The sequence below is a fragment of the Aotus nancymaae genome, unplaced genomic scaffold (assembly GCF_030222135.1).
Source record: "Aotus nancymaae isolate 86718 unplaced genomic scaffold, 86718_ANA_hifiasm-v0.15.2.pri h1tg000036l, whole genome shotgun sequence".
NCBI lineage: Eukaryota > Metazoa > Chordata > Mammalia > Primates > Aotidae > Aotus > Aotus nancymaae.
Window position 1 is genome coordinate 40060418 of NW_026988450.1, and position 21392 is coordinate 40081809.

Consider the following 21392-nt stretch of genomic DNA (forward strand, 5'->3'; position numbering starts at 1 on the left):
GCCTCTCAATTCCTTTGTAGGTGGTGGTTATTTTCTCTGAAATTTTGGTTACTCCTCCTTACCCCTCTTGTGAATTTTCATTAAAAAGTATGCCCTGGCAAGATCCCCTTTCCATTGGTTGCACTGGTCACTTGCTGAGCCATTTCAATTGTTAGCCTGATGTACATGCACTCTGGGAAATGTTCTTGTATGAATGCTTTTATGAGGAATTACATTTAATGGTTAAGAGTGAGGGTTCTAGAGTTCTAAAGCATTTATATTAGGTAGTTTAAAAATCATTTCCTAATACTCAATTCTTTATCCAAGATTTAGGATAATAATATGGCCTACTTCATAGAGGTCCTCTGGATTAAATAAAAGAGGATGTGCAAAGCCCTTAGAACAATGATAGTCATCCATTTTTTATTTTAGACTTGAGTTTGAACATCATGGATTGTGTTTTGTATGGAAGATATTATAGTTCACCAAAGAGAGATTAAGCATGACAAATCAAAGAGAAATATAATATATAATAGGGAATTTGGCTAAGGAAATGAGGAAACTGTTGCAGTTTTTAATTTCCTGAGCTTTGTTTCAAAGCACAATGGATGAGTTAACCAATATTCACTGAGTGGAGGATGCCTAGACTTCCAAATCCAGCTCTTTTAGCAAATTATTTTATAGGGACTACGAAGGAAAAAAAGAGGCTTCATGTACTTCTGTTTATATGGAGTCATATTTATCTAGCTGCCATTTACCACCTTGCCTTTCATGCTCATTGCAGCTGGATAGGAACATTTTCAGGTAGTCTCATGAAACTTTTCTATGAAAGTCTCTTTTGATGCTTGGCCAAAGGGGATCCCTCATTTTACATAAGGATTTCACACATCTTTTAGCAATGCCTGAGGAAGAGAACATAAAATCCATCACTCAGGGACATCATTTGGATTTGTGACTCTCTCTGGAGGCCAATGTACCCATAAAACAGTGAATGGATCAGATGCATTCAAACATGGAGTTTTTCATTTATGACAGATGTAATATTGATAATATCCTTCATTTAATAAGTCATCCAAGTATAATTCAATGCAAGTTCCTAGTATAAATTACCAGCTATATTCATCTTGCTTGACTGTTTTATAACACCAAAGAGGAGAGAGCACAACTGCATAAAAATTCCTTGTTGAAATTCAAAAGAAGAGCTGCTCCTGCAGCAGACCCAGTTATTCCCTCTTTGAGAAGGGGCACAAATCTGGACACTGCCAGAAAGCCAGCTCATGTAAGCTCAGTTCGGTCTCACTGTGAGTGATTTGTGGCCAGACAGGTAACAGTGAGGAAAGGAAGGAATTCCTTTAAAAAGTTCTGTTGACTCTGTCCTCTTTCCTTTATCGCTACACAGCTGTTTCCCACTCTTTTCCCTGGTAATGAATTTCTGCCTGTTCTAAGTCACTGTGATTTAGAACATAGACAGCAATATCTGCCCTTTTAGAACATGTAGATACCTATGGACTAATATGACCTGAGAATAACGAAGGGAACTAGGTAGCAAGAAATCAAATGCTAAATGAAGTGAATATTTTGAAGAGAGTGTCAAATGTAGACATACATATTGTATGCAGTTATTAGATAATGTAGAAGTAGGTAGAAAAAAATCCATGTGAAATGCAGGGTTAGACCCAGTGTCCTTGTTTACATTTTTCTTTCTATTTAACCATCACAAACTGGCTCCATGTTACTAGTAGAACTGCCTCCTCTATAGTCACTATAACATCCTAATGACTAAATTTTTTTTTTCACCATTCTACCTTAATCTTTCTGTTGCATTTGACCTGAGTCATCAAATCCACCTTCTTTAAACTTCTTTCTTTTTTGTTTCTAAGATACGGTATATTTTAAACCTGCTGTGTCTAAATCCTCTATTTCTCAGTTTCCTTGTTCTGCCCGATTAGCCCCTTTTGTCTGTGTAGAATCTAATTATGGATATGGGTGCTCAGGACCTTGTTTTTTCCCCATTGTCTTTTCTCACCACATTGTTGCAACATGAGAAATGATCGATGTCTTTTTCAAAGAATCCATGATCACTTCCATATGAATGATTTAAAAATTCATATGTCTACCCCTACTTTGGAAGTTTTTGACTTTTCTACTTTCTTTAGGCCACATATGAAGTTACTCACTGAACCATGTTGGTTATGCCTCCAAAATATCTTCAGGAAGGCAGAATGATGGGAGACATCATTGTTGAGAGGATGAGTTTGATAGTTACCTGAACCTTGGCTTCACTCCCAGCCTTGGCCCTTGGTAGTTGTGGGTCTTAAGGCAAAGCTGCTAAACCAGCCTGTTAAGCCCTCCAAGGGCTGTTGTGAGGATTAAATTTGATAATATCTGTAAATCACTTATTATAATTCTTAGCCCAGAATATATCCTCTATAACTTGTTCTCCTGGGTGATATACGATATGAAAGTTATCCTGTGTGATATGCTATATTCAGAAACTCAGCATACTTTAAATGTGTACATCTAAAATAGAATATATGATACTTCCCTAGAACTGGCACCCTCACTCAAGTCTCTGTTTTAGCTAGTGGTATCACCTCCTTCCATTTCCTCACCTGAAATCTCAGTGCATGTGGCTTTCCCTCACGTCAGTTCTCCATATGGAATGCTTTTCATAGCCACCTCCTTTTCTTCAGGGCTGCTTTCCAAGCCCATTCTGACATCACCTGGACTATTCCTTTTTTTTCACGTCAGATAGGTAATGTGCTGACGTTGTAACAAGGTTTGAGGAAGGCACATCTCATACATTTGCGTGACAACCCATTCATCATGCTTATGAACTAGAAAAAAGATCGCTATTCCATTTTTTGTTTTTTTCATTTTCCCACAAGGGTGCCGGGTTTACCTTCCATCTATCCAGTGTTCACCTCTTAACTTAGAAATTAATTTTCCAGAGAGTAAAGGTGTTTGATAAAAAGTTCTCTTTTATAATTTTTTTAAAAATTTTATATTTCCATAGTTTTGGGGAACAGGTGGTATTCAGATACATGAGTAAGTTCTTTAGTGGTGATTTGTAACATTTTGGTGCACCCATCACCCAGGCAGTATTCAATGAACCTGATTTGTAGCCTTTTATCCCTCACCCCCTTCCAACCTTTTCCCCAGAGTCCGCAAAGTCCATTGTATCATTCTTATGCCTTTGCATCCTCTTAGCTTAGTTCCCACTTATGAGTCAGAACATATGATGTTTGGTTTTCCATTCCTGAATTACTTCACTTAGAATAATAGTCTCCAGTCCCATTTAGTTTGCCATGAATGCTATTAATTCTTTTTATGGCCGAGTAGTATTCCATTTATATAGATAGAAATGTAGTATTCATACACACACACACACACACACACACACACACACAAAATGCGTGTGTGTGTGTATGTGCATGTATGTTATAGATATATAGCTCTCTCTATATATACCACGCTTCCTACAGTTTCTTTGTCCACTCATTCATTGATAGGCATTTGGGTGATAAAAATGATCTCTATTTGACATTTTAACTCAGAAGTTTTATGATTCTTATTTGTTTTAGGAGTCCAATGACTACTTTTGCCAAAAATCTTAATGTCCTTCTTCTGCCCACAGAAGAAAATTCAGGCTGATTTTTTTCCAGCTTTAAAGACATTTCTTAATTTAACTACATTTTTTTGAGCAATTGTGTCTTCCCTTAAACCTGGGTCCTCCCTGTCACCCAGTCTTGCCAGTGTCTTCTGTCACATGCTTGTTCTATTGTTCATATACTTTCCTCATTGTTAATTAGCTCCTTTCTCTTCTTGCTAACCATTCGTTGTGAATCAGACAGGGAAGATTATAAGAAAGAATAATGTGTGATAGATGAAGATGAGAAAATAAAGTAACATTGGGCTAGGTCTTTTCCTACGGTTTCTGAGGCTTCCTTTCTAACGAGAGGTCTTCTCGTTCTTATGAAAGGCATTATAACCCTATGTTTACATCCTTCAAGGTGTTAAACCTCATGGAGAACCCTAATTGAATCAGGTTGGTTCATGAGCCTATTGTTGCTGTTGGAAGAATGGTCTAGTCTACTCTGAATTACTAGGCCTGGTCAATGTGTTTTTCTGTTTGTGGTAGGCATTGGGTTTTGTATCTCTAACCAAACTGAAAACAGTGTGTTACCAGAAGTGGGAAGGGCTATTGCACTAACCAAAACAATTGATGTTCACTATAGTCTCTATAGGTTCAGATGACATAATATGTCCCCCCAGTATGTGAACATGTACATAAATATACTCATTTATTGATTCAATGACTATAACATGGTCTTGTCTACCTGAGGCAAATGTGCAGCTATTGAGGAATGCAGCAGACACAGGTGGTTGTCTAGTGAATATCTGCTAAGATGCTGCTGCTTAGCCACTACAACTCCTACCATGAGATTAGCTCCTGTAAATGGAATATGAGTAGAGGTATACCACTCCCAAGCCAAGTTGATTAAGAAGCAGATGTGCCTTCTCTATTTTTAATTTTCTTTACCTTCAGTTGGAAGCAAAAGTCATGGAACCTTTAGGTGCTGGCAGCACTACACCTTGAGTCATCATGTGGAATGTTATGTGCCAAACATTCTCATTGAATTGTTGTGTAAAGAAACAATTATGCTTTTATTATTAAATCACCAATATTTGGGTATTCATCTGTTGTAGTAGCTAGTGTTACCCTAATGAAACAGGAAGAATCCACATAACTGATATCACTTAGAGAAAAAAAAAAGTGATTGTATTAAATTGACAGTAGCATCGATCTTCTTCCTTAATGCGTGATGGAATCTTCCTGAAGGCAGAGACTTTTCCTGTCCTTTTCAATGTTGTATCCAAGTGTTAGAACAGCTACTGGCACATAGTAGGTGCTCAATAAATATTTGTTAATTAACGATTTTTTTAAATTGCTACATGACAAATTAATCGTAATGTCTTAAGCAACACACATTAATTCTTTCACAGTTTCCATATGTCAGGAGTCTGAGAATGCCTGCTATAGCTTGGTCCTTTGCTCAGGATCTCACAAAGCTGTAATCAAGGCATCAGCTGCAGCTATGTCTCATCTGAGGCTCAGCAACCTCTTCCAAACTCATGTGGTTGTTGTTGGCAGTATTAATTTTCTCAGAGCAGTAGAATCTGTGGTAGCTTACTTCTTCAAAGCCAATGGGAAAGAGCGTTCCTTACCTCTAGACCCTCTTTCAATGGGATTTTTACAAGGTGAGCCAGTTTAGGTTAGGCCCACCCAGTGAAAATCTCCTTTTTAACCAATTTACAAACAACTGATTATGGACCTTAATTACATCTGAGAAGCCATTTTATTCTTGTCATAAAATGTAAGCTCATCAAAGTAGTGACTGTTCTATCACCTTTTCTGTATTTTTAGAATATGGAATTTAGAGGCAAGTTCTAGGTTCTGCCCATATTTAAAGGAGGTTATTATACAAGGATTTTGAAAATTTGCTTATACTTTAAAATATGGATATAGAACATTATTTTATTTTATTCTATTTATTTATTTTTGAGATGGAGTCTCACTCTGTCACCCAGACTGGAATGCAGTGGCATGATCTCGGCTCACTGCAACATCTACCTTTTGGGTCCAAGGGATTCTCCTGCCTAAGTCTCCCGAGTAGCTGGGATTACAGGCACGCCCAGTTAATTTTTTGTATTTTTAGTAGAGACCGGTTTTCACCATGTTGGCCAGGCTGGTCTTGAACTCCTGATCTCAAGTTGGTTCACTCGCCTCGGCCTCCAAAAGTTCTGGGATTACAGGCATAAGCCACTGCGTTCAGCCTAGAACATTATTTTAAGATAAAGATGATGACTGCTTGTAAGCTTGATATAATAAAAATCCAGTATTTTTAAAGATTACATTTAGAAAATGATTGTAAGAAATTAGCAAAGCTATGAACAGTGATAAATATTCAACTGTCTTACAGTTTTATGAACCTAGAGTAAACATAATATATTTACATGGAAACATATTCATACTATTGTAAGAATATTCTAATAAATTTTCACTAAATTATAATTAAAAAGTCATGTTCAGAGATAGTCTTCTATAGTTACTAGTATCCCAAGTATTACTAATAGTAGTAGTAGTAATAAAAAGAATAATGGAAACAAAGTATTCTGTTAATGTAGTAATTATTATATTTGCTGTGTTGCTGTTAAAACTGGAGAATCTACCATTTAAAAAGTTACTGGTACTTCATTTCTGCTTTCTAGGGTGGATTTTTCTCTTCTCCTCTTTGTGATGATCCCCCACTATACTCTGGGAATGTCTGCATTTGTGGGCTTTTATTCAGACTTATAGAAAAGCACCTACATTTTTTTTTCTTAAGAAAGTGTTAAACTCCAAAAAGTAACCCATGTGCAGACACCTAAGATGGAGATAATAAATGCTGTCCTTTGTCATTTTGTTCTGATTAAGATTGCCTTTGTTAGCATTATTGTTTCTTCATTTGTTCTCAGGGAATGTCTATGTTTGTGAGTTTTTCTATACAAGCAAGCATGTACTCGTAAAATTCTGAAAACAGAAACTGAGCTTTGTTGTTCCTTGACAACATGGAAGCTTTCTAATGCTTAACATGCTACACTGTGGGGAAAACACAAGTAATCCTGTATTTTGGGATGGCCTTGAAAGGAGCCTAGGGTGAGACCAATGCGTGTGGTAGGGGGTGGGGATCTCCCTAAAAAGAATGCATGATCCCCATGAGCCAAGCTGGGGAGAGGTCAGTCAAGGGCAGAAACTTGATTGGAAATCAATCAAGAGAATGAGGGCTCCGGAGGGAGTCAGGAGGAAGGAAAAGCCATTTCTTTTCTTTCTGACCTCAGGGAGTTGGTGTCTAGACTGCAGGAGAAGATGTATACTGTACTTAGGGAGCTCTTCTTGCCTCTTTGCCAGGAGGTAAGCTGGACTCTACAAAATGGAAGAGACAAGGAATGGCAGGAAGGTTGATTTTCACCACAGTGGGGTAGGTCAAGATCTAAACAGGACAAGGTGTGAGGAGATGACTGACATGTGGCTTGGGACTGTGGATTCTAAATGCAGCCACAACCAATTTCAAGGTTTCTGTGATACAGTTCCCATCCCTGGTTTCTTTTAGTGAAGTTGTGCTTTAGAGAATTGAGGAATGAAGTTACCATTACACTTGCAGTGAAACTTCTTAAGGGGAGAACCAACCCCACCCTGAGACATACATGAAATGAAGCTCAACTCAGAATTGGGGGGCATAGTTCAGCAACAGATCTGGGGTATTCCAAGTGACCTGTGAGTTCTGATTCAGAATATAATTTGAGAGCATGTAACAAATGATATCAGGATTCCCAGAGGTACTGGGAGAAGGAAACCTCATAAAAGAATAGTCTCCCTAAGTCAAACAGGATGAGTGCCTGTACAATAGTACATTCGTAACAAAAAAAGTAAAAAGGAAGTGCTACTTTATTTCAAAGTCTTCTGAGGCCTGGAGCATATGAATTAAAACAGCTTCCCTTTGTTCAGCTTTTCTTGTCCTTTATCCAGTTCCAGACAAAGCAAATGTGTTAAATTTCCCACCTGTAGATAGATACATTTACAGTTGTATCTTTCTGGTGAAGGCCTTGATTACACTTGAGTAAAAGGCAGTAGGACAAGAGGAAGAACAGTAATGCTAGAGCATATAAAGAATAATAGTAACTTAAAATAGGAAATACATATTTTTATAAATTAATTTCTGAACATATGTTGATACATTATACATGTGTAAATTTTATGTATAAAACAAATCCAGCTATACTTATCTATCAGAATTCTGAACAGTTTGAAAATACCTAATATAGTAAAACTATCAAAATACCTATAAAAGTTTCTATTTAATTAAAAATTATTATGAAGATATACATATGTTCCCAAGCATAGATTTTTTTTTGATTTGGGATTGTGTACATCTAACTTAGACAGAGATGACTTTTGAAAATATTTAATATGTGAAAAGTAATCTAAATAGCAGGCAGAAGAAGTTTATTTCATACCATCTATCCCTTCTTCCTTCCCTAAAAGATTCTTCTATATCTCCTCCAAGAAAAAAATCTTAAGGGACCTAGAAAAAACTGTCATGCCATTTAAGGAATGGCTGTGAGGCCAGCCAACACAAAGAAAGAAGAAAATGCTTGAATGTAGGGATGTAATGAACATGATCTGGCTGGTCATAGAGATTGCAGGAGGGATTCTCCCATGAGATGGGAGGTGAAGGATTTCATTTCCAAGCTTCCTTTCAGCACTTAAGATTCTATGAATTTGACACTCTTGTCCACCACTACTTGCTGAATTACACTGGAGTAGGTTTGTTTGTTTAGTTCTTAATGTGACTGCCATCTTTGCTTAGCACCCTTTATTCCTTGTGCATTTGTAAACCTTTTACTCGACCAAATGCAAATACATGTACTTAGATTCTGCCTATATATCAGTTAACACTCAAAAGAAAATACATGTTTAATCATGCAGGTCTTTTATCCAACATGACACTAAACATTCACAAAAAGATGAGATTCTAAACACTCATATTTTAAGGGACACTGATTGAGTTGTAGGTATACTGTATATGTGAAAGCACATGGCAGCTCGGCAATTCATTTAATCTCTGAGGATATGAATAACAACAACAAAGAAGTCAGTGAACTGGGCTGCCAATTTCTTGTTTAATTTTTACATTCTATGGCTTACAAAAATATTTATTTCATTTAACCATATCATAGAAGGGTAAAATTGGTATTAATAATCTCATGCTATAGACAGGAGAATTGAGGCTCAGGCAATTAAAGCAGACAGTTCAAGGTGACATAACTGGCTAATGATGAAGGGGAACTGGCAAATAAAGTAGAGACTTGAATTCAAGTCTTCTGACTTCAGGATTTATTTTCCTTTAGCATCAGATACTGGTTTTACTTTTCTGGAAAATAGATTTTAGAGTTTATACCTTAAGGTTTCTTTTACTTTACTTTAATTTTTTGAGACAGAGTCTCTTTCTGTCACCAGGCTGGAGTGCAGTGATGAGATCTCGGCTCACTGCAAACTTTGACTCCCTGGTTCAAGTGATTCTCCTGCCTCAGCCTCCAGAGTAGCTGGGATTACAGGCATGCACCACCACATCCAGCTAATTTTTGTATTTTTAGTAGAGACGGGGTTTCACCATGTTGGCCAGGCTGGTCTCTGTCTTCTGACCTCTGCATCTGCCCACCTCAGCCTCCTAAAGTGCTAGGATTACAGGCATGAGCCACTGTGCCTGGCCTATACCTTAATGTTTTTACACTTTAATGGAAACAGTTTGAATCAGAATTACCAAATGCAAGGAAAACAGTTATGGTGTAACTAGAATATAGCAGAACAGAATGTATGATTGCTTAGTTTCATATTATTTCTGTAGCTTTAAATAAAAGAAAAATGCTTAATGGTGTCCTTTTCTGATTAAAAGAAAAGATTTCTGTTTTCTGAATCAATTTATCATGCTTTCAGTATCACAACAGTTTTCAGCTGAGCGTTTATTTATAAAAGTAGAAGCTCCTTGAGACAATTTCTTTTTGTGATCGATAAAGCATTTACCCCTCCTCAATAGACTACTACTGGACCTGACAGTGGTAAAAACGGTCTCCCTTATGCCAGAGTCCTCTGTAGCTTCTATGAAGAGGTAAGGTACCTTTTGGCAGAGACAATATATATTTCATCATCCTCCCCATATTTTGTTAGGCTAAATTTGAGGGACTAGAATATAAATGTTTTTCAAAATATAGATTAATATGGTTGTTTCTATGTTAAAAAAGAAATTGAATCAGTTGTTTAACATCAAGTGTTCAAAAGAAATTATGTTGTATTTTTTTTCCACCCCCACATGTCAGTTGGCTGTTAAGGTAAATATTTGGCATTGTATAGACATTAACATTGTCTACATGATGCCATAATGAAGTGTTGACAAAAGAAAAATGCAAATAAACTAGTTATATAATGTTTTATAGCTACAACTGTAATTTTCCTGATGTTATGTATTTTTTTCTAAAGCAGTATAAATATATGATGTTTTATAATTTCTTTCTTATGGATATAAAATTTGAGATATTTTTCTTGATTTTAGAAGTCAGAATTATTAAGAGCCTATTTACTTATTTAGGCAGCTAATCTGAAAATTGACTCTATATAAAAGACTGACTTAAAATACAAATTTTCTTTAAAATTATGCTATGCTGGCCATAGTGAGATAAAATAAAAATAAAGGTAATAAGTAAAATATACATGTATAAAACATATCTATGATCATAGAATGAATTAATAATAGAATGTTGGCTCAGACATTCTATTTATGAGCAAAATAATAATAGATTTAAATAATAGGAAAAACAATATAATTAGATATTTGTTTAGGAGTCACTAGAATACATAAGCACAAAGATGAATCACTTAACATATCCTTAGCACAGTTATAGGGGCTGTAGGGACACCCTGCTTTGGTTGAGGAAAACTTAATATTTATTAAACAATGTTGAAAATATACAATAGAATACAAGTGCTAAAATACATGCTATAATTGCTTTAGGTGTTCCGAGGAATAAAAGATTGATGAAGGCTGTGTTGAAGAGGTGGTGTTCCAGCTGAGCCTGAAAGCAAAGGTCAACTTTGAATTGATAGAGGTGAGAAAGGAAGACATTCCAGATGAGAAGGGCAACGTGAGGGAAATGCTAAGGGTGAAAGTAAGCAGGGTGTACATTTTCACATTGTGTGTGAAAATATAATACTGAGTGCCTTTATCTTAGACATAATTCTAGAAAACATCTTGAATTTTCTACCTCCTTTCTGATTTTGCAGATCTTGTCCTTATTGAACTGTTGGAACAGTATTAGTAATAATGTTTAGTAACAGTAATGAAAAGAAGAATGATACCTCAGTGATCCCCTTGTCACATTATTTGTCTAATCTGCACTTATAGTCCTCACGGTCAACATATTTTAATAAACAACCAGTCTTAAATGCTGTTCTCCAAATCCATTACTTAAATAGTGCTTTACAATTAATACGTTTACAAGTAATAAATGCTTTACAAGAAACAAGAGATCATGGTCTTGAGATTCAAAATAATGATATAATTCAGCTAGACTTCCAGAGGTGAAGAAAGAAGGACTGTGCAAAATAGTATGATGAACTCTGGTCTTCCTGTTGGGTACTTTTGAGATTTTCTCTAGATTTCTTAAGACAAAGCTTTTTTTTTCTTTTTCTTTCTTTCTTTTTTTTTTTTTTTTACAACTAATGGGCAACTCCAAACCCCTGTATATTTATGAAACAACTAATGAGCAACCCCAAACCCCTATGCATTAATGCTGAACGTGTGGGTATGGCAAGAGATAATTTATCTGCATGCAGATAAAATTATGTGGTTAGGCTTTGTAGTCCCCACCTAAATCTCATCTTGAATTATAATCCCTAGGTGTTGAGGGAGCAACCAGGTGGAAGTGATGGGATCATGGAGGCGGTTTTCCCCTTATTGTTCTCATGATAGTGAGTTCTCACGAGATCTGATGGTTTTATAAGCATCTGGCTTTCTTCCTGCTTGCACTTCTCTCTCTCTCTCTCGCCTGCTGCCATGTTAATATGTACCTGCTTCCCCTTCCGCTATGATTGTGAGTTTCCTGAGGCCTCGGCAGCCATGTGGAACTGTGAGTCAATTGTACCTCTTTCCTTTGTAGATTACCCAGTCTTGGGCAGTTCTTTATAGCACTGTGAAACAAACTAATACATAACATTACAGTCATTGAGAGTTTTATAATCACAGAAAGAAAGTAGGGAAGAAGTAGAAATAACTAAATAAAGAATGATTTATCAGGAGAATAGAGTGACATCTACTAGAAAATTCCTTCCAAAAAAAGTGCAATAGGTGAGAACGTTTTTTGGTAGTTCACAAAGCAACCTTTTATTTTTAGTAGTTATATATTGAATATATATTACTATACTACAAAATGAGTGGGGTGTATGTGTGTGTGTGTGCATGTGCATATGTATAATAAGCACGAGAAAACCACAAAATAGTGTGTAGTTTTTACAGTGTGGTTCTCAACAGTAGCAGTATCACCTGGGAGCTTAGAAATGCAAATCATCAAGCACCACCACCCCAGATAGACTGAATCAGAAACCGCGGCTGAAGGCCAGCAATCCCTCCAGGTGATTCTAATGTGTACTAAAGTTTGAGCACCACTAATTTGATAAATATGTGATTGCTTAGGATAAGGCTAAATTAAAAATCTATTTAAATTTAATTTAAAAATGTATTTTGGTATATAAGTGGTAGTTTAAAAAGATAAATACAGTGAAAGTAGTATTTGAGTTACTGAAGTTTAAAAATAGTGCTCTTCTTTGTAGGATTGTAAAAATTGTGGTTTGGCAGAAATTATAGTGAAGCACAAATAAGAAAATAAAGAAAAATTATGAAAGAAAGAAGGGAGGAAATGGGGTTTAATGTCAACTAACATGTATCAGTAAGGAGCATGTGGAAGATCCTTTATCAAAATATTCAGTAAGTCATCTGCTGGGACTATCTTGTCTAATGTTGAATATCTGAACCTTATTATTACAAATAGTCCAGTTAAAGATAGCAGGATAGAAAAATCCTTGACTTTATGGCCCAAGCACAGAAGCACTTCCCAGATGGCCTGAATTAATGGATATTTTGTTTGTTAAAACACCAAATGTCTAAAAGCAAATTAGAGTCATTTGGGTCAAAAAACCCATCCTTATTTTTCCTTCTCTTTGGCAGTAATCCAGTTTAAATTTTTCTTGTGCCACTATCTATAATCAAGGAATTTGTGTAAACCTCCGGGGATGCCCAAGATAGGTTATTTTAGCCCCCAATGTGAAGCAAATGTAAAATTCTGGGTTTTTTTCTAGACTTACATTTAATAATCTAATACCTGAATTATGATTTTATCATGCAAGTGCTTATTGGCAAATTTTAAAAATCATATTTAATGATGTAATTTCTGGACATAGAGCATATTAACTCTAAGAAATAAATGTCTATCAGGCATTTAAAAAAAGAAACCTTATTTAGGCTTTGTCTTTAGTTTATACTAGTTCTGGATTTAGAGGTACATTTTAAATATTTAGCATCTACTTTAAATTCCATTAGCTAATCATATTCAGTGGCTATAAAACCCATTTTTGTTGGATCTTTATCATTCAAGTATTCTATTATGTGCAATAACAAACAACATACATACTAGAAATATCAGAAGAGAGTAGCAAGCATTACCAATCCTTCACTTGAGAAGAAGCAAGAGTTCACAAAGAGACTTTATGTCATGAGTAGGGCTTTAGGAAAGCTGAAGATGGAGCAGGAAAACCAAATCACCAAATAAAATCTTCAGTACTCCACACTTCACACTAAGCACAAGGAAGCTGCAGTCTATCACTGGAGAAATCTGAGGTTGGTACTGCACTGATACAACTGCAGCAACTGCAAAACTCTCATCCAGTTCAGTTAATGGTGAGACTAACTCAACTACCAACAGTAAGTCTTAGAGTAGAAAAGATATATCAATTTCTGGGTATAAATTATAGTTACCTCAGTCTCTACTGTTTCTTTACACACAATGTTTGATGTATATTTGTATCTATTTTCATTTCTGTTTTTTTTTTCTGGGGGGTGTGTGTGTGTCAGAGTCAGACAAAAAAAAAAAAATGACCCATTGGCAAGAAAACAAAATAGTAGAAATAGAGATAGCACAGATACTGCACATTTTCAGCGGTCTTTGAAATATCTATGATGATTATTTTAAAAATCTAGCAACAAGGTAGACAAAATATTAAAAGAATTTCAGTAGAAGGCTGGGAAGTATAAAAAAGCAAATTGAAAATGCTTAACAGAAACAATTCCTTTGATGCACTTATCTTCAAACTAGATAGAGAAGAGGAAAGTATCAATGAACTTGAAGATAAGTAATTTAAAATAATTCAATTAGAAATGCAAATAGGAAAAAGAGAGAAGGAAACAGAGTTAAGCATCAAGAAATGTGGGACACTATCAAACTCTACAAAATACATAGACTTGGCATCCCAGAATGAGAACAGAGAATAGTGAGAACACAACAATTCATGTAGAATTACAGGCTAAAAATTCACCAACATTTATTGAAGTCAACAAACAACAGTTCCAAAAATCTCAAAGAACCCCTAGCAGGCTAAATATACCTAGACACATCATAATCAAAACTGCTTAGAAACAAAGAAAAAAAATCTTGAAGCAACCAAAGAAAAAAGAAACATATAGAGAAGAACAAAGTTAATAACAGCAGTAGACTTTTTCATCAGAAAGCTAGTAAGAGGAAAAAAAAAAAGAAGAGAAAAAGAAGTGACATGTCAACTGAGCAAAGAAACAAAACAAAACGACTTGTCAACCAATAATTCTTTATCCAACCAAATCTCTTTTAAAAATAAAGGAAAAATATGTGTTTTCTCACATTAAAAACAAAAATGGAGAATATATCACCAGCTTACCTCTACTACAAGAAATGTTATTTAAAATAAGTCTTATACAGAAATAATATGAGGTCAGTTGGAAATCTATGTCTACCAAAAGGAATGCATATGTTCCATAAATGGCAAAACCAAAGATAAATATATAAAAGATTATTTCCCCTTTTGACTTTTTGAAAGATAAATGACACTTTATAACAAAAAGAACAGTAAAATATTTTGGGGTTAATAACCTGTGTAAAAGTAAAATTATGACAGTAGTACAAAAGATAGGAGGGAAGAAATAGAAATACACTGTTTTAAGCTTCTTGTGTTGTGCAAAAAGTGGTATACTATTAGGTAAAGGTAAGCTATGATGTTAACAATGCATATTGTAAAAGGCAGAGCAGTAACTGAAAAAATAAAACAGGTATATAGCTAATAAGCCTATAGTGGAGATGAAATGAAATTAAAGTGCTCAATTCAAAATATGGCAGAAAAGAGGAAGAAAGAAATGAAGAGCAGATGGAATACTAGACAAGTAATAGCAAAATTTAATCCCAATCATATTATAGATATAAGTCCAACCCTATCAAAAAGTATATTTGATATAAATGGTCTAAATACTACAATTTACATGTAGAAATGGCCAAATTGGATTAAAAAAACAAGACCCAAATATGCTATTTATAAGAAAATTATTTTAATACAATGAAATAGGTCAAAAGCAAAAGGATGGAAAATATATACCATGAAACACTAATCCAAAGAAAAATGGATATTAACAGAAATAAAGAAATTGCATGGTGAAAAAAAAGGTCCATTAATCAGGAAAACATAACAATCCTAAAGGTAACATTTGAATCACCTAATAATGGTACTTCAAAATACATAAAGCAGAAAAATGATAGAATTGCAAGGACAAACAGACAAATCCACAATTATGGTTTGAGATTTTCAACATTATTCTCTCAATAATAGATAGAATAAATAGGAAAAAAATAGTTAAACCTACAGTTAACATTGTATTTTTACTTGTAGTAAAAACACATTCCCATCACTTCTAGTCTACATTGTTGGAGGTCACAGTCACTTTAGTAAGTTAAGAGAATGCATACTGATTGTAAAAAAATATGCATTCTCTTGAGTTACTGAGTCTTCACTCTTTACTCAATGATGATATGATTGTTATGATAAAAAAATCCCAAATATAAATTTATAAAAACCTACTGATACTAAAAGTAGTAAATTTTATGGCTACCAAGGCCATAAAATTTAAAGATAATATTTTAAAACTCAATTGATTTCCTTTTTTAAAAAAATTATTTTACTTTAAGTTCTGGGATACATGTATAGATCCTGCATGATTGTTACATAGATATACACATGCCATGGTGGTTTGCTGCCTCCATCCCCCCATCACCTACATTAGGTATTTTTCCTAATGTTATCCCTCCCCAATCTCCCCACCCCCTGTTATCCCTCCCCTAGCCCCCTACCTCCAAACAGACCCCAGTGTGTGATGTTCCCCTCCCTGGGTCCATGTGTTCTCATTGTTCAACACCAACTTACAAGTGAGAACATGTGCTGTTTGGTTTTCTGTTCTTGTGTCAGTTTGCTGAGAATTATGGTTTCCAGATTCATCTGTGTCCTTGCAAAGGATATTAACTCTTCCTTTTTTATGGCTGCATAGTATTCCATGGTGTCTGTGCCACATTTTCTCCCTTTAAGTCTGTTATTGGTGTATAGGAATTCTTGTGATTTCTGCACATTGATTTTGTATCCTCAGGCTTTGCTGCAGTTGCTTATCATCTTAAGGAGATTTTGGGCTGAGACAATGGGGTCTTCTAAATATACAATCATGTCATCTGCCAATAGAGACGATTTAACTTCCTCTTTTCCTAAATGAATACCCTTTATTTCTTTTTCTTGCCTGATTGCTCTGGCTAGAACTTCCACACTATGTTGAATAGGAATGGTGAGAGAGGGCACCCTTGTCCAGTGCCAGTTTTCAAAGGGAATGCTTCCAGTTTTTACCCATTCAGTATAATATTGGCTGTGAGTATGTCATAAATAGCTTTTATTAATTTGAGATACATTCCATCGATACCTAGTTTATTAAGAATTGTTTAGCATAAAGTGCTGTTGAATTTTGTCGAAGGCCTTCTCTGCATCTATTGAAATAATTATGTGGTTTTTGTCTTTGGTTCTGTTTATATGGTGTATTACCTTTATGGACTTGTGTATGTTGAACCAGTGTTGCATCCCCAGGATGAAGCCTACTTGATCATGATGGATAAACTTTTTGATGTGCTGTTGCAATCAGTTTGCCAGTATTTTATTGAAGATTTTTGCATTGATGTTCATCATGGATATTGGCCTGAAATTTTCTTTTTTAGTTGTATCTCTAGATTTTGGTTTCAGGATGATGTTGGTCTCATAAAATGAGTTAGGGAGGATTCCCTCTTTTTGTATTGTTTGGAATGATTTCAGAAGGAATGGTACCAGTTCTTCTTTGTACATCTGGTAGAATTCAGCTGTCAACCTGTCTGGACCTGGACTTCTTTTGGTTGGTAGGCTATTAATTGCTGCCCCTACTTCAGACCTTGTTATTGTTCTATTCAGGGATTCACCTCTTCCTGGTTTAGGCTTGGGAGGGTGTAAGTGTCCAGGAATTTATCCATTTCTTCTAGATTTACTGATGCATAGAGTTGTTTGTAGTAACCTCAGATAGTAGTTTGTATTTCTGTGGAATAGGTGGTGATTTCCCCTTTATCATTTTTTATTGCATCTATTTGATTCTTGACTCTTTTTTTTAATTAGTCTGGCTAGCTGTCTACGTATTTTGTTGATCTTTTCAAAAAATCAGCTCCTGGATTTATCAATATTTGAAGGCTTTTTTCTGTCTCTATCTCCTTCAGTTCTGCTCTGATCTTAGTTATTTCTTGTCTTCTGCTAGCTTTTGAATTTGTCTGATCTTGCTCCTCTAGATCTTTTCATTTTGATGATAGGGTGTCAATTTTAGATCTTTCTTTTCTTCTCATATGGGCATTTAGTGCTATGAATTTCCCTCTAGACACTGCTTTAAATGTGTCCCAGAGATTCTGATACATTGTGTCTTGTTCTCATTGGTTTCAAAGAACATCTTTATTTCTGTCTTCATTTTCTTATTCATCCAGCAGTCATTCAGGAGCATGTTGTTCAGTTTTCATGAAATTGTGTGGTATTAAGTGAGTTTCTTAATCCTGAGTTCTAATTTGATTGTACTGTGGTCTGAGAGACTGTTTGTTATGTTTTCCATTCTTTTGCATTTGCTGAGGAGTGATTTACTTCCAATTATGTGGTCAATTTTAGAGTAAGTGTGATGTGGTGCTGAGAAGAATAAATATTCTGTGGATTTGGGGTGGAGAGTTCTGTAGATGACTATTAGGTCTGCTTGGTCCAGATCTGCATTCAAGTCCTGGATTTCCTTCTTAATTTTCTGTCTTGTTGATCTAATATTGACAGTGAAGTGTTAATGTCTCCCACTATTATTGTGTGGGAGCCTGAGTCTCTTTGTATGTTATTAAGAACTTGCTTTATGTATCTGAATGCTCCTGTATTGGCTGCATATGTATTTAGGATCGTTAGCTCTTCTTGTTGCATTGATCCTTTTACCATTAGGTAATGCCCTTCTTTGTCTCTTTTGATCTTTGTTGGTTTAAAGTCCTTTTTATCAGAGGCTAGAATTGAAAACCCTGCTTTTTTTTTGCTCTCCATTTGCTTGGTAAATCTTCCTCCATCCCTTTATTTTGAGTCTATGTGTGTCTTTGCAAGTGAGATGGGTCTCCTGAATACAGCACACTGATGTGTTTTGACTTTTTATCCAATTTGCAAGTCTGTGTCTTTTGATTGGGGCAGTTAGCCCATTTGCATTTAAGGTTATATTGTTATTTGTGAATTTGATCCTGTCATTTTGATGCTAGCTGGTTGTTTCGCCATTAGTTGATACAGTTTCTTCATTGTGTCAGTGGTCTTTACCATTTGGTACATTTTTGCAGTGGTCGGTACTGGTTGTTCCTTTCCATGTTTAGGACTGATGGTGATGAAATCTCTCAGCAATTGCTTGTTTGTAAAGGATTTTATTTCTCTTACAATTATGAAGCTTAATTCGGCTGGATATGAAATTCTGGGTTGAAAGTTCTTTTCTTTAAGGATGTTGAATATTGGCCCCCACTCTATTCTGGCTTGTAGGGTTTCTGCTGAGAGATCCACTATGAATCTGATGGGTTTCCCTTTGTGGGTAACCTGACCTTTTTCTCTGGCTGTCCTTAGCATATTTTCCTTCATTTCAACCCTGGTGAATCTGATGATTATTTGCCTTGGTGTTGCTTTTCTTGGGGAATATCTTTATGGTGTTCTCTTCCTGGATTTGAATGTTGACCTGCCTTGCTAGGTTGGGGAAGTTCTGGATAATATCCTGAAGAGTGTTTTCCAGCTTGGATTCATTCTCCTGTCACATTCAGGTACACCTATCAAACGTAGATTCAGTCTTTTCACATAATCCCATATTTCTTGGAGGTTTTGTTCATTTCTTTTCACTCTTTTTTCTCGAATCTTGCCTTCTCATTTTATTTATTGAGTTGGTCTTCAATCTCTGGTATCCTTTCTTCTGCTTAATCGATTTGGCTATTGAAACTTGTGTATGCTTTGCAAAGTTCTGCTGCTGTGTTTTTCAGCTCCATCAAGTCGTTTATGTTCTTCTCTAAGCTGGTTATTCTAGTTAGCATTTCATCTAACATTTTTTCAAAGTTCTTAGTTTCTTTGCATTGGGTTAGAACATGTTCCTTTAACTCAGAAAAGTTTGTTACTACCCACCTACTGAAGCCTAGTTCTGTCAATTTGTCAAACTCATTCTCCATCCAGTTGTGTTCCCTTTTTGGTAAGGAGTTGTGATCCCTTGGAGGAGGAGAGGCGTTCTGGTTTTTGGTAATTTCATTCTTTTTTTGCTGGTTTCTTCCCATCTTCACGGATTTATCTACCTTTGGTCTTTGAAGTTGGTGACTTTAGGATGAGGTCTCTGAGTGGACATCCTTTCTTTTGATGTTGAAGCTATTTCTTTCTGATTTTTTTAGTTTTCCTTCTAACAGACCTCTCTGCTGCAGGACTGCTGGAGGTCCATTCCAGACCCTGCTTGCCTGGGGATCACCCACCAGGGCTGCAAACAGGGTTGCTGCCTGTTCCTTCTTCTGGTATCTTCGTCCCAGAAGCGTACCCACCAGATGTCAGCCAGAGCTCTCCTTTATGAGGTGTCTCTCTGGATATATGGGGGTCAGGTAGCCACTTGAGGGGACAGGTCTGTCCCTTATTGGAGCTCAAGTGCTGTGCTGGGAGCTCTGTTGTTCCCTTCAGAGCTGCTGGGCAGGGCTGTTTAAGTCTGCTGCAGCAGAACTCTAAACCGCCGTTTTTCCCAGGTGCTCAGGCCTGGGAAGTTGGGGTTTTATTTAGAAGTCCCTCATATGCTGCTGCCTTTTTTCAGAGATGTCCTGCCCAGCAAGGAGGGAGTCCAGTCACAGTCTGCCTGCAAAGTGATTGCTGAGCTGCCACAGGCTCTGTCCAGCTCCTGTGTAAACATCCTTGTGGTTTTGTTTACACAGGTAAGGTTAGAACTGCCTCAGTAATGGCAGACTGCCTTGGTAATGGCGGACTGCCTCAGTAATGGCAGATGCCCTTCCCCTGGTCACCATCCTGGTTGGCCGTCCTGGTTGCACTCAAACTGCTGCACTGGCTGTGAAACTCTGAAGCCAGTGTGTTTCAGATTGCTGGTGTTTGTGGGGGTGGGACCTGCTGAGCAAGGTCACATGGCTCCCTGCCTTCAGCCCCCTGTTTTTCAGGGGAATGTGCAGCTCTGTCTGGCAGGAGTTCCAGGTACCAGTTAAAATGGCCGCCCAGATTTGTGCAGGTTTTTATGCTGTAAACCCAAGGTGCTTGTCAGCTGGTGGGAATCTCCTGGTCTGTGGGCTATAAAGACTATGGGAGAAGCACAGTATCTGAACCAGAGTGCCAGAGTGGCCTGAGAAGCCCCCAATGGCCTCCTTGTGTTGAGGGGGGGGGTCCTTTGGTCCGATACACTTCCCAGGTAAGGCAGCACCCCAGCCTGCCTTGGCTCACCCTCCTTGGGCTACACCCACTGTCCAATCAGTTCCATTGAGATGCACCTGGTACCTCAGTTGGAAATATGGCGGTCACTTGCCCTCTGTGTCGCTCTTGCTGGGACCTGTGCTCCGAAGCTGTTCCCATTTGGCTATCTTGGTGGAGCCCCTTATTTCTTTATATACTAGTGATAAATAATTTAAAGTGGAAATTGAAAAAAAAATTAATACCCTATCCAAAAGCATCAAAAAATAAGAAATTCTTCTCATCACTTCAATAGAATACATGCAAGACGTGTGCTTTGAAAATTATAAAACATTTCTGAAATTAAAGAATATGTAAAATAATGGAACTATATAGTGTATTTATTGATTTACTCAATATTGTTAAAATATTACTTTCCAAATTGATCTGCAAATCTAATGCAATCTCATTCAAATTCAAATCAGGACTACTTTATAAATTAACAAGTTTATTCTTAAATATGTATGAAAACATCAAGAATTTAGAATAGCCTATAGAATCTAGAAAAAGAAAAAATGGGCACTTACATTACACTGACTGAGTTATCAGTGAGTTAGCAGTTAGCTTTCCTTAGCACAAATCTATTTTAATAAAGATAATGTGGTATTGGCATAAGAACAATCAAATAGATCAATGGAACAGAATAGACTACAGAAATAGACTCACATATGTTAATTACTTTCAGATTAACTTGATAAAATAATTCAATGGGAAAAGAATAGTCTATTCAACAAACAATGTT

General features: G+C 36.3%; 1 non-coding gene across 1 annotated transcript; it reads right to left on the reverse strand.

The window, feature by feature from the left end:
• Positions 1-2724: 2724 nt before the first annotated feature.
• On the reverse strand, positions 2725-2829 carry LOC135278182 (small nucleolar RNA U13). The gene has a single exon (XR_010345734.1). It is a non-coding gene; the product is annotated as a small nucleolar RNA U13 (small nucleolar RNA).
• Positions 2830-21392: the final 18563 nt, after the last annotated feature.